The sequence below is a fragment of the Apteryx rowi genome, unplaced genomic scaffold (genome assembly GCF_003343035.1).
Source record: "Apteryx rowi isolate R43461 unplaced genomic scaffold, aptRow1 scaffold_199, whole genome shotgun sequence".
In the NCBI taxonomy this organism is placed as follows: domain Eukaryota; kingdom Metazoa; phylum Chordata; class Aves; order Apterygiformes; family Apterygidae; genus Apteryx; species Apteryx rowi.
In genome coordinates, this window is record NW_020448296.1 from 466,827 (window position 1) to 475,145 (window position 8,319).

Consider the following 8,319-nt stretch of genomic DNA (forward strand, 5'->3'; position numbering starts at 1 on the left):
CAGAACTGTTCAGCTCTGAAACAAGCTACTGTTTTTCAGAGTTATAGAAATACTAGCCCACAGAGAAAATGGAGTCAGGAAGCCACAGAATCTAGCTCTTATGTGATATGCTGGCCTGGAGCCAGCAGATGAACCAGGTCACTGCTGATCAGTGAAGGGCTCAACCCAGAAGACTCCAGAGGCCCTTACAACCAGCGCTCACATTACCCTTAGGGTCAGGCATAAGTAGTTACCTGCTTGCCTGGGCTGTTTTGCTGTTCCAGCCTGTTCAGGACAGAAGAGCTGCTCATCATATTTCTTTACTTTCAAGACTTCTCTAGTAGTCAGGCTGATGCCTCCTAGATACCCTCAGACTTAGTTTTGGGGCCCTTATCAGCTAAAATCACCCCTCTTAGTCCTGAGGCAAATCACATTCTTGGAAGGACTCACCCTCCAAGCCTGATGGGGCAAAGAACTCCCTCAGAACCAAGCTCAGACCCACCTCCCCCAGGAAACTGAGCCCAGGTTTTTATCTCCTCCCGGTCAGGCTGCTTAGGGCTTGCAGGTGTGAGGGAATCCTTACCGTATGTTAACCCCCTCTTCTTCTGTATTCTACTAAATTTAGTTTTGTTTTAATTCTGTGATATGACCTGCCTGTAAGACAAGGAGAGTGGGAGATGGGAAAGTAAATAGTTCTCTGAGCACTGGAATCAAAGCAGCCTGTTTTCCACTGGATTTGCATCTTGGGTTTGATTGTGAACCACAGCGGAAGTTATTTCTGTAAAGTGGGGCATTTACTAGGAATTCTTACCAAGTGTTTCCCTACTGTAGCTTTTCCTGCGGTGGCGGGAGTACTAGTTTGGGTCACTCTCACCTTGAGACTTGAGTGAGCTTAATGCATCTGACCGCCTACCCTTCTGTGAGGGCAGGTGAAATTGCCTGTCATGTTCAAAAGTTACTAGACTCAGGGAGGACATGGTCAGACTGATAGGTGCATATGTATGTGGTTACACAAGCTATTTTCTCTGAGGGGAGAAAGATAGGATGTTTTGTAGGATGGTGTCTCTCCCCACCATTGCCTGCGCAAGACAAGGTTGCCAATTGGAAGCAATACRGAAATTACAGTAACTAAGGATTTTTCCATAAATGCTGAAGCACAAATATCTGGTGGAGCCAGAAATTTTTGTTGTGCAGAGGCTTAACTCTCCTGTGTTACATGCCTCTTCCCAAGGGTCTCTGCAGAAACTTCCAACCAGTGTAGTTAGTGCTGGGCAGCCCCCAGGATGACACTGGTGCAAGGCTTGCCCCAGCTCTAGCGCAGAGACAGCGTGCTTTCCATGGACATGCTCCTCCAGCAGCATTAGTGCTTCATCTTGCATTGCAGCTGTCATAGCTAATACAAACTTAGCTATTGACTTGAGAGCAACAGGAAGAACATGTCCTTTTGAAATCTGCCCAGATCCAAAAGGAGAGGGGGTGTTACCTTTAGCTTCGCAAGCTGCACTGATGTGCCTTTTCTCTGAGCAAGCAGCAATAAAGCCGTCTACTGGGTCAAATCACTGACCCAGGAGCTGGGCACCTCAGCAGTAAAATATCATTGAATACCAGCAAGACAGCACACAGGTGAGGTCCAAGACGTATGCAGAGCTGATTATATAGGTAAATGGTTTCTGATGAACTTTGTCCATATACAACAAACTACAGAGTGGAAAGATTTATTGCATATCCTTGGGCTGTAAGGCCAATGATTGCTATCTGTACCAGCACTGTGTGGTGGATTTTGGTACAGCGATTTGATTTGCCCTGCTTGAACAAAATCTTGCTCAGATGATTGTGTGGTTTCTGGTGAATTATCAAGAGGATCTCTACAGGGATATATGTCAGGTTACAAGTGTTGCAAGAGGACTGAATGTCTTAACATTTCTAATTTAGTCAGGTGTAGGATTTTTACAAAGAAACGGGATTGTGTTTTTAAAGCCCAGTATGCTGGGCATAACTTTATCATACAGTAAGTAGAGAAAATAACTGTCTTATTATCTAAAATAACAAATATTTGGGCGTTGTTTCTGGCTAGTGGAAAGGATTCAGCTGAGAATGTGAACCTGGCATTACAGTCGAGATCATGATACGATAAGAGTTTGTGGGTCTTGGTGAGAACAGCAGAGCAGAGGCAATGAATTGCAAGGAAGCAGATTTCAGGACTCTCAGAGGACTGTGGGAGAGGATCATGTGGGAAGAGTTTCAGGTTGAAAGAACTGTCATTTTCTTGAAGAARTAAGAATGGGATAAATACAGTGTGATGGGGGAAAAGTAATGAAGAAGGTAACCAGTTTGGTTATATTGTGAACTGAAACTTAAGAAGGAAGTGGAAACTAGATCAGCTACTAAGGAAGAATAAATATAAAAGAGTAGCATGAGCCAAATCTGGCAGGCCAAGGCAGAGAATAAGATCACATTAGAAATGGATGTGACAAGGTAACATTCAATATAAGAACACTATCTGCAAGAGGAAAACCAAGACAGAATCATTCCACTGTTACAGAGAGGGAAAACTAACAGTAGATGAAGGTGAGGAGGCCAAAAAACGTAATGACTTCTTGCTTCAGTCTTCACTGAGAAGATTAATCATGCAGAGAACAAAGTACGTGGCAGATACTAAAGGGAGTGAACACCAGAGGTGGAGTTACGTGAGCAACTGTGTTAATCCCCCTTACTAAATTACTGCCTTACTGCCCCTTTGCTGAGGTGCAGTAACTGACTCCATACCTGCTACTTGTCCACTGCAGTTCAAGTTAAACGGGTTTGCTTAAGCCACTTCTCACAGCGGTCACGCTGTTGTGAAACAAAGGCCGCCGCTCGTGGCATGTTTAGCAGGGAGTGGAAGGTGCTTGCAGTAATCTTGCATGCAACTCTGTACTGTGAACATGCAATGTCAGCTCGGGTTTGGATACCACGCTTCAAGAAGGAAGTTGACAAATTGGAACAAACCTGGAGGAAAGCAAGAATGATGAGAGATCTAGAAAATACAGTGTAGGGGTTGCGTAGTCAGGAAATAAGAAGATTGGGCGGAGATGTGATCACGGGCTTCAGTGACGTTAGAGAATACTGTGAAGAGGAATGGAATAACATTTTCTTCATGCCTACAGGGGCTTAAGCAATGGGAAGGGAGAAGTAAGTTATGCATTAGGAAACATTTCAACTCTAAAGGGACTATTAAGYGTTGGGATCAATTGCCTAGCGAAGACACGTAGTCATTTAGATACAAACATTGTGTGGGCCAGTGATCAAGTGACAAGAGGGACAAATCAGGACACCAAGGATCACTTTGGTGATTCCGTCTATTTTTCAAAGCTCTGACAAATTACATGAGCAAGATTCATGCAGAATAAAGTGTTTCTGTACCTTACCTCCCTTGATCTAATTCGTGCAAGAAGTGGACAGATGTATTTACAAGTGTGTCAGCAACAAAGATAACAGATCTATAATGGCTGGCTGAGATTTGCAAAAATTAACCTTTTTAAAGCCTTTTTCCCCTTTCATGTTTTCAGMTAAGTCTGATCCGTTGGCCTCATTTCTGTTAGAACCACCCTAAGTAAGTTTAATTATTTCTTATCCTTTCTGCACAGACCCAGCTTACCTCAAAGTAACCATACTGGTTTCTGAACTGCCTTTCCTACTTAGCAGTTTCCTGTCTCCATTGCCTTTGGCTCTACTTTACCTCTGTCAGGCTGTTCATGCTAAAGGTTGCTCATTCTTAATGTTCGTTTTAACCACTACTATGCCATCACTGGAGGTTTTTAAGAGCAAATGAGGCAAGCATCTGTCGCAAAGGGCTTAGCTACACTTGATCCTGTTTTGAGACGAGGCTGTGGAGGAAATGATCTCCTGAGGTTGCTTTCTACCCAGTTTTCTGTGTTTTTCAGAATCTTTGCTAATTAAGCCATATTTTATAATGCCTAACAGCTTTACAGTAACCACTAAGTGCTTTTATTAGTTGTACAGGAGAGAATGAGGCTTCTCCTAAAGGCAATTTCACTGCTATGCATGCCTGTGCAAAACAAACTGGGAATTTTTTTTTTTTTGTACTAATTAAAATCCTCTGTAATTTGCTGGAAACTGTTCTGTGGCCTGCAAAGTCTCCAATTTGAAATCCCTAGTTTGAACAAAAGACTGACCCTTTGCTTCAGTGAACCATCTGGCCCAGAAAAATGTTGTTTATTATGAGATTTCATGGGTGAGTATTTTGTTTTGTTTTCTTCTTCTTAGTTTTCAATGGTTTTAACAATGGCATCAAAACAGTGTTGATGAATGAGCACATACTGTATACATGGAAAAAAAAGCCTACCAAGAATCTTTCAGTGGAGTGATTTTTTTCCAATACAAGTTTAAATGTAGATGTTTCATAGTTAGACAGGATATTAAAAACAGAAAGTCAAGTTTTGCCCTCATTTACCCCCTTTGCAATCCTGTAGATGTGAGTGAATTGCAGATATTTATGAGCAACATTTAGCTGAAAGATGACTTATTGAGAGTTATATTCTGACAGCAGTAAAGAAAGGCAGAATTTTTGTCTGAGCTTTGTTATTGAAGTTAATGTATCAGAAAATTAATCTTCTAAGAAAGCCCAATATAATCTGAGATGTTTTATTTTACATTTCAGAAGTTGCAACTTCAAAATTACATAAGGTCAAAATGAGAGTTAATCACATTTAAAAATTATTTTTCTTTCTAACCTCCTTACACTTATTGTTTAGTGATACTCCCTACAGGAAAAAAAAACAGAAAATATTATTCAGAAAGTAATGTGACTTTTTATTTTATAAACTTTAAAATTTTATTTTATGAGACTTTTGTCCACAAAATGAGAGGCTATCAAGCATGGAATTGTCTCATAGCCACACAGTTATATTATCATTTTGCAGCAGAGCCCAAATAGTTTCAGACTCCAGACAAGACTCCAGAACTATTGACCCCAAAACTGAACTGTGTTCTCACACTCCCTTGGTAGCTGCACTAATTAATTAAAACATAGATTTTTAAATCTTCTTGGACAGGAACTACCTGTATTTTATATCTTAAATGGCATGTTTTAAAAGTTTAATCAAAAATAACAATTACTGTCTTTTGCTTCAGCCCAAAATATAAAAACTAAGACAATAATAGCCCGACAGCTTAATGAATGACCTTCCAGAGGGTCCCATTGCATTTAAGGCAAAGGTTTTCAACCTGTGATGTGTTGACCCCTGAGCTTGGTCAGTCATTTTTAAGGGATTCACAAACAGGAACTAGGTTCATAGATACTACACAGGAATCTATGCAGGTGAAATTTCCAGAGCAGCTCCACTAGAAAATTTTTAGGGGCCACAAACTGAAAAAGACTGAGAAAAATGTTGCTGCGAGTCACTGGTTTATATTCTGCAGGGCTAGATYCGCGCTGTCGATAAATAGGCTCTTGGGAAGCTGCAGGTGCTCTCGGAGTCAAGTGACTCTCAGACCTGTTTTGGACTCAAAGCCTGACTTAGCGAAATGACTTCTGACGAGAGCTGGCCTGCCTCCATACCTGTCGCTGTAACATATCCGTGGTCAGCCTTCAGACCCTAACAGGCTGTTTTTCCTTTTCCTTTTCCTTTTCCTTTTTTTGGAGGGTCTGTTTTTAAACTGTGACTGTTTTCATATGTGCGGCTGTGTTCTTTTACAATCCATTAGGGATAGAAGTAAGTCGTCAGTCCCTGGGTTGAACATCTGTGGTACACCCCAACACCTACTGGTCTCTCTCATGCCTGCCTTTAGGTGGTCAGGCTGCAGAAGAAGAAGAATGGGTTTGTGCTGTAATATCGATAGTTCATTAATCTGAAAGACTGAGCCTCACTGTTCTCCCACCGATTCCCAGCCTGTACAGCTCTCTCCTGGCCTGTCCACCCCTCATCTTTGGCCTTGCTCTTGCTGCTTCTGACTGCAAGCTAACATGCCTGACAAACTGAACTCGTTTGGGTTCAGCTCCGTTTTGTACATCACTGTAATGGTAGTGTTTTTGACCTGCTGGGAACTGACACTTCAGATCACAAAGCTATACCCTTTCATTTATGGTGAGGGTAGAGCAGGTAAGGATAGATAACCATTCTGGAATGATTCTTGAGAGATTATGCAGTTTATCACTTTGCGCCAAGAAGCCACGTTTTCCTGATGATCTACCATCCAAGTAGTACCCAGCCCAGTCTCGCATAGTATCTGAAATGAAATAATGTGAAGCATGTTAAGGAGGATACAGGGACATCAGCCTTATCTCGTGGTCACACTTGAATCATTCTCTTCTTGACAGATATTAGGGGCTTATTATTACCACTGCAGACCTTTTAAGAGAGCTCTTAAAAATAGCCGGAGTTGGAACATTCACTGTAATATTCATGCACATCCCCATGGTGAATGATTAAGAATGACTCCGTTCCTGTAACAGCTTATTACAAAGTAACTTTGGAGCCAAACAGCAGACATGAGTTCAGATGTCAGTCATTCTGTTGGCTTCCCCAGGGTTCAGAAAAGCAGTTATAGCTATATATTCACACAGCAGAGATCATGAGCTCCTTCCATGTGAGTCACCAAAGTTTAATACTTTATCATCATTTGTGGCCTTCGGACTTCTTCACTGAGTTTACATGGCATACAGGGACAAATTAATCTCTTCTGAAATGCCACTGAACTCATGTAAAGTTATACTAAAAATTCATTTTGTCATAAAATTTGGTATACCAAGAAAGTGACAACTATAGCTTGGGTCTCCTGCAAGTCTGAAATTATGAAATGATTTCTTTGGAGTCCAGGTCAGTAAGATCTAGCATGCTTCTGTTGGAGAAGGTACCCCCAAAACTTTCTGGGCCTGAACTGTATGTGCGCCCATTTTTTATGTAATGAAACCTGAAGTAATTCTCTGGAATCTGGAAACCTGTTTACTACAGATCACCTTAGGTTAGTACTGAATTGTGATGGTCTCAGGAAAACACATCTAATTAGAAAGAGACTATTCACCCTAGGCAAAGGATGGATGAAAAAAACTGCTCTTAATCAACTAGAGGGAAGAGCATAAATTTGGGGTTGATGGAACTGTCTCTAGAGGAAATTGAAAGAAGAGGTGTAACTTTTCTGTGTGGTGTCATTGTCTGGCAAAGTGTTGCTAGAGAAATTATTTTTCCCCTTCTTTCATTAGGTTAGGAGCCTAATAAGCAATTGTATATTGGCCATGAGAATTAATAGCTAAAATGTTTTTACGTAGGTATGTGTCCTGCTGGCTCTGAGWCAAAGGATTCGCAGACTGTATTGTGCATATTGCCACTTCCCATAGAAATAGATTTAATGTCCCCTAAACAAGCAGTCACCTGTGTCCCCTCCTCCCATCTACAACACTGACTAATAACAATTTATCAGGCTGTTAATAAGGTTCTGTACTCTTTACTTATATGTGGTTCCTCTAAAAAGAGACTCCGTCTTCTTTTTGGGGCAGATCAGGTCCTTGTTTTTTGTATCTGTGGGGTCCCTCCTTTCTCTCCCCCAGACAGACATATACACATCTAAGTCTGTATGTGATGACTTTAGATTTCTATAATCAGCTCCATGTCCTTGTCCTTACAGCTGGGGCAGGACTGCAAAGCAAYGGAGAGAGTTGAGCAATCACCTGGAACATTACCGATCATTTTATAAAAGACACTTAAACATAACTCCTTTTTCTCCCCTCCCCACAAGCCTAGATAATGTTATTGGCCCCTCTGAATACAGAGAGCTTATAGCACCTCTTTGAGGCTAACATAGTCTACTTATATATAGATATATAGATATATATGTAGAGAGAGATAACTTGCATGACATACATACATACCTGTGGAACAGCTGTAGCCTCTTACTTTCATGGTAGTTTGTTATAATTAATTAAGGAAATCTTTGGCATGGACAACGGGTGTAGTTCTTGGGGAAGGTGAGAAATGCAAACAGGCAGTTCTTGGGTAATTAGTTCTCTATTCATCTTATAGATTTTCTGTTCAGACCCAACTGAGTGGGTTCGTAAAATAAAGACAGATGGCAGTGGATTATTTCAAACACTTCTTTGTCAGTGTGTAATCGGCACAGATTTTTTTCCTTACCTTCACTTAAGGCTTAGTCTAAAGCCCATTAAGTACATGGAAAGACTCCTATTGATTTTGATGGGTGTTCAGCCAAGGCCTCTGTCTCAGCAACTTTCTCTGCTAAACTTTGGCCTACTCATAGTTTTGAATGTTTTGGGGCTTTTTTGTTTTTTGTTTTTAAAGAAAGAAGAAAGCAATACTGATGCAGTTACTCCTGGGGACTACAGGG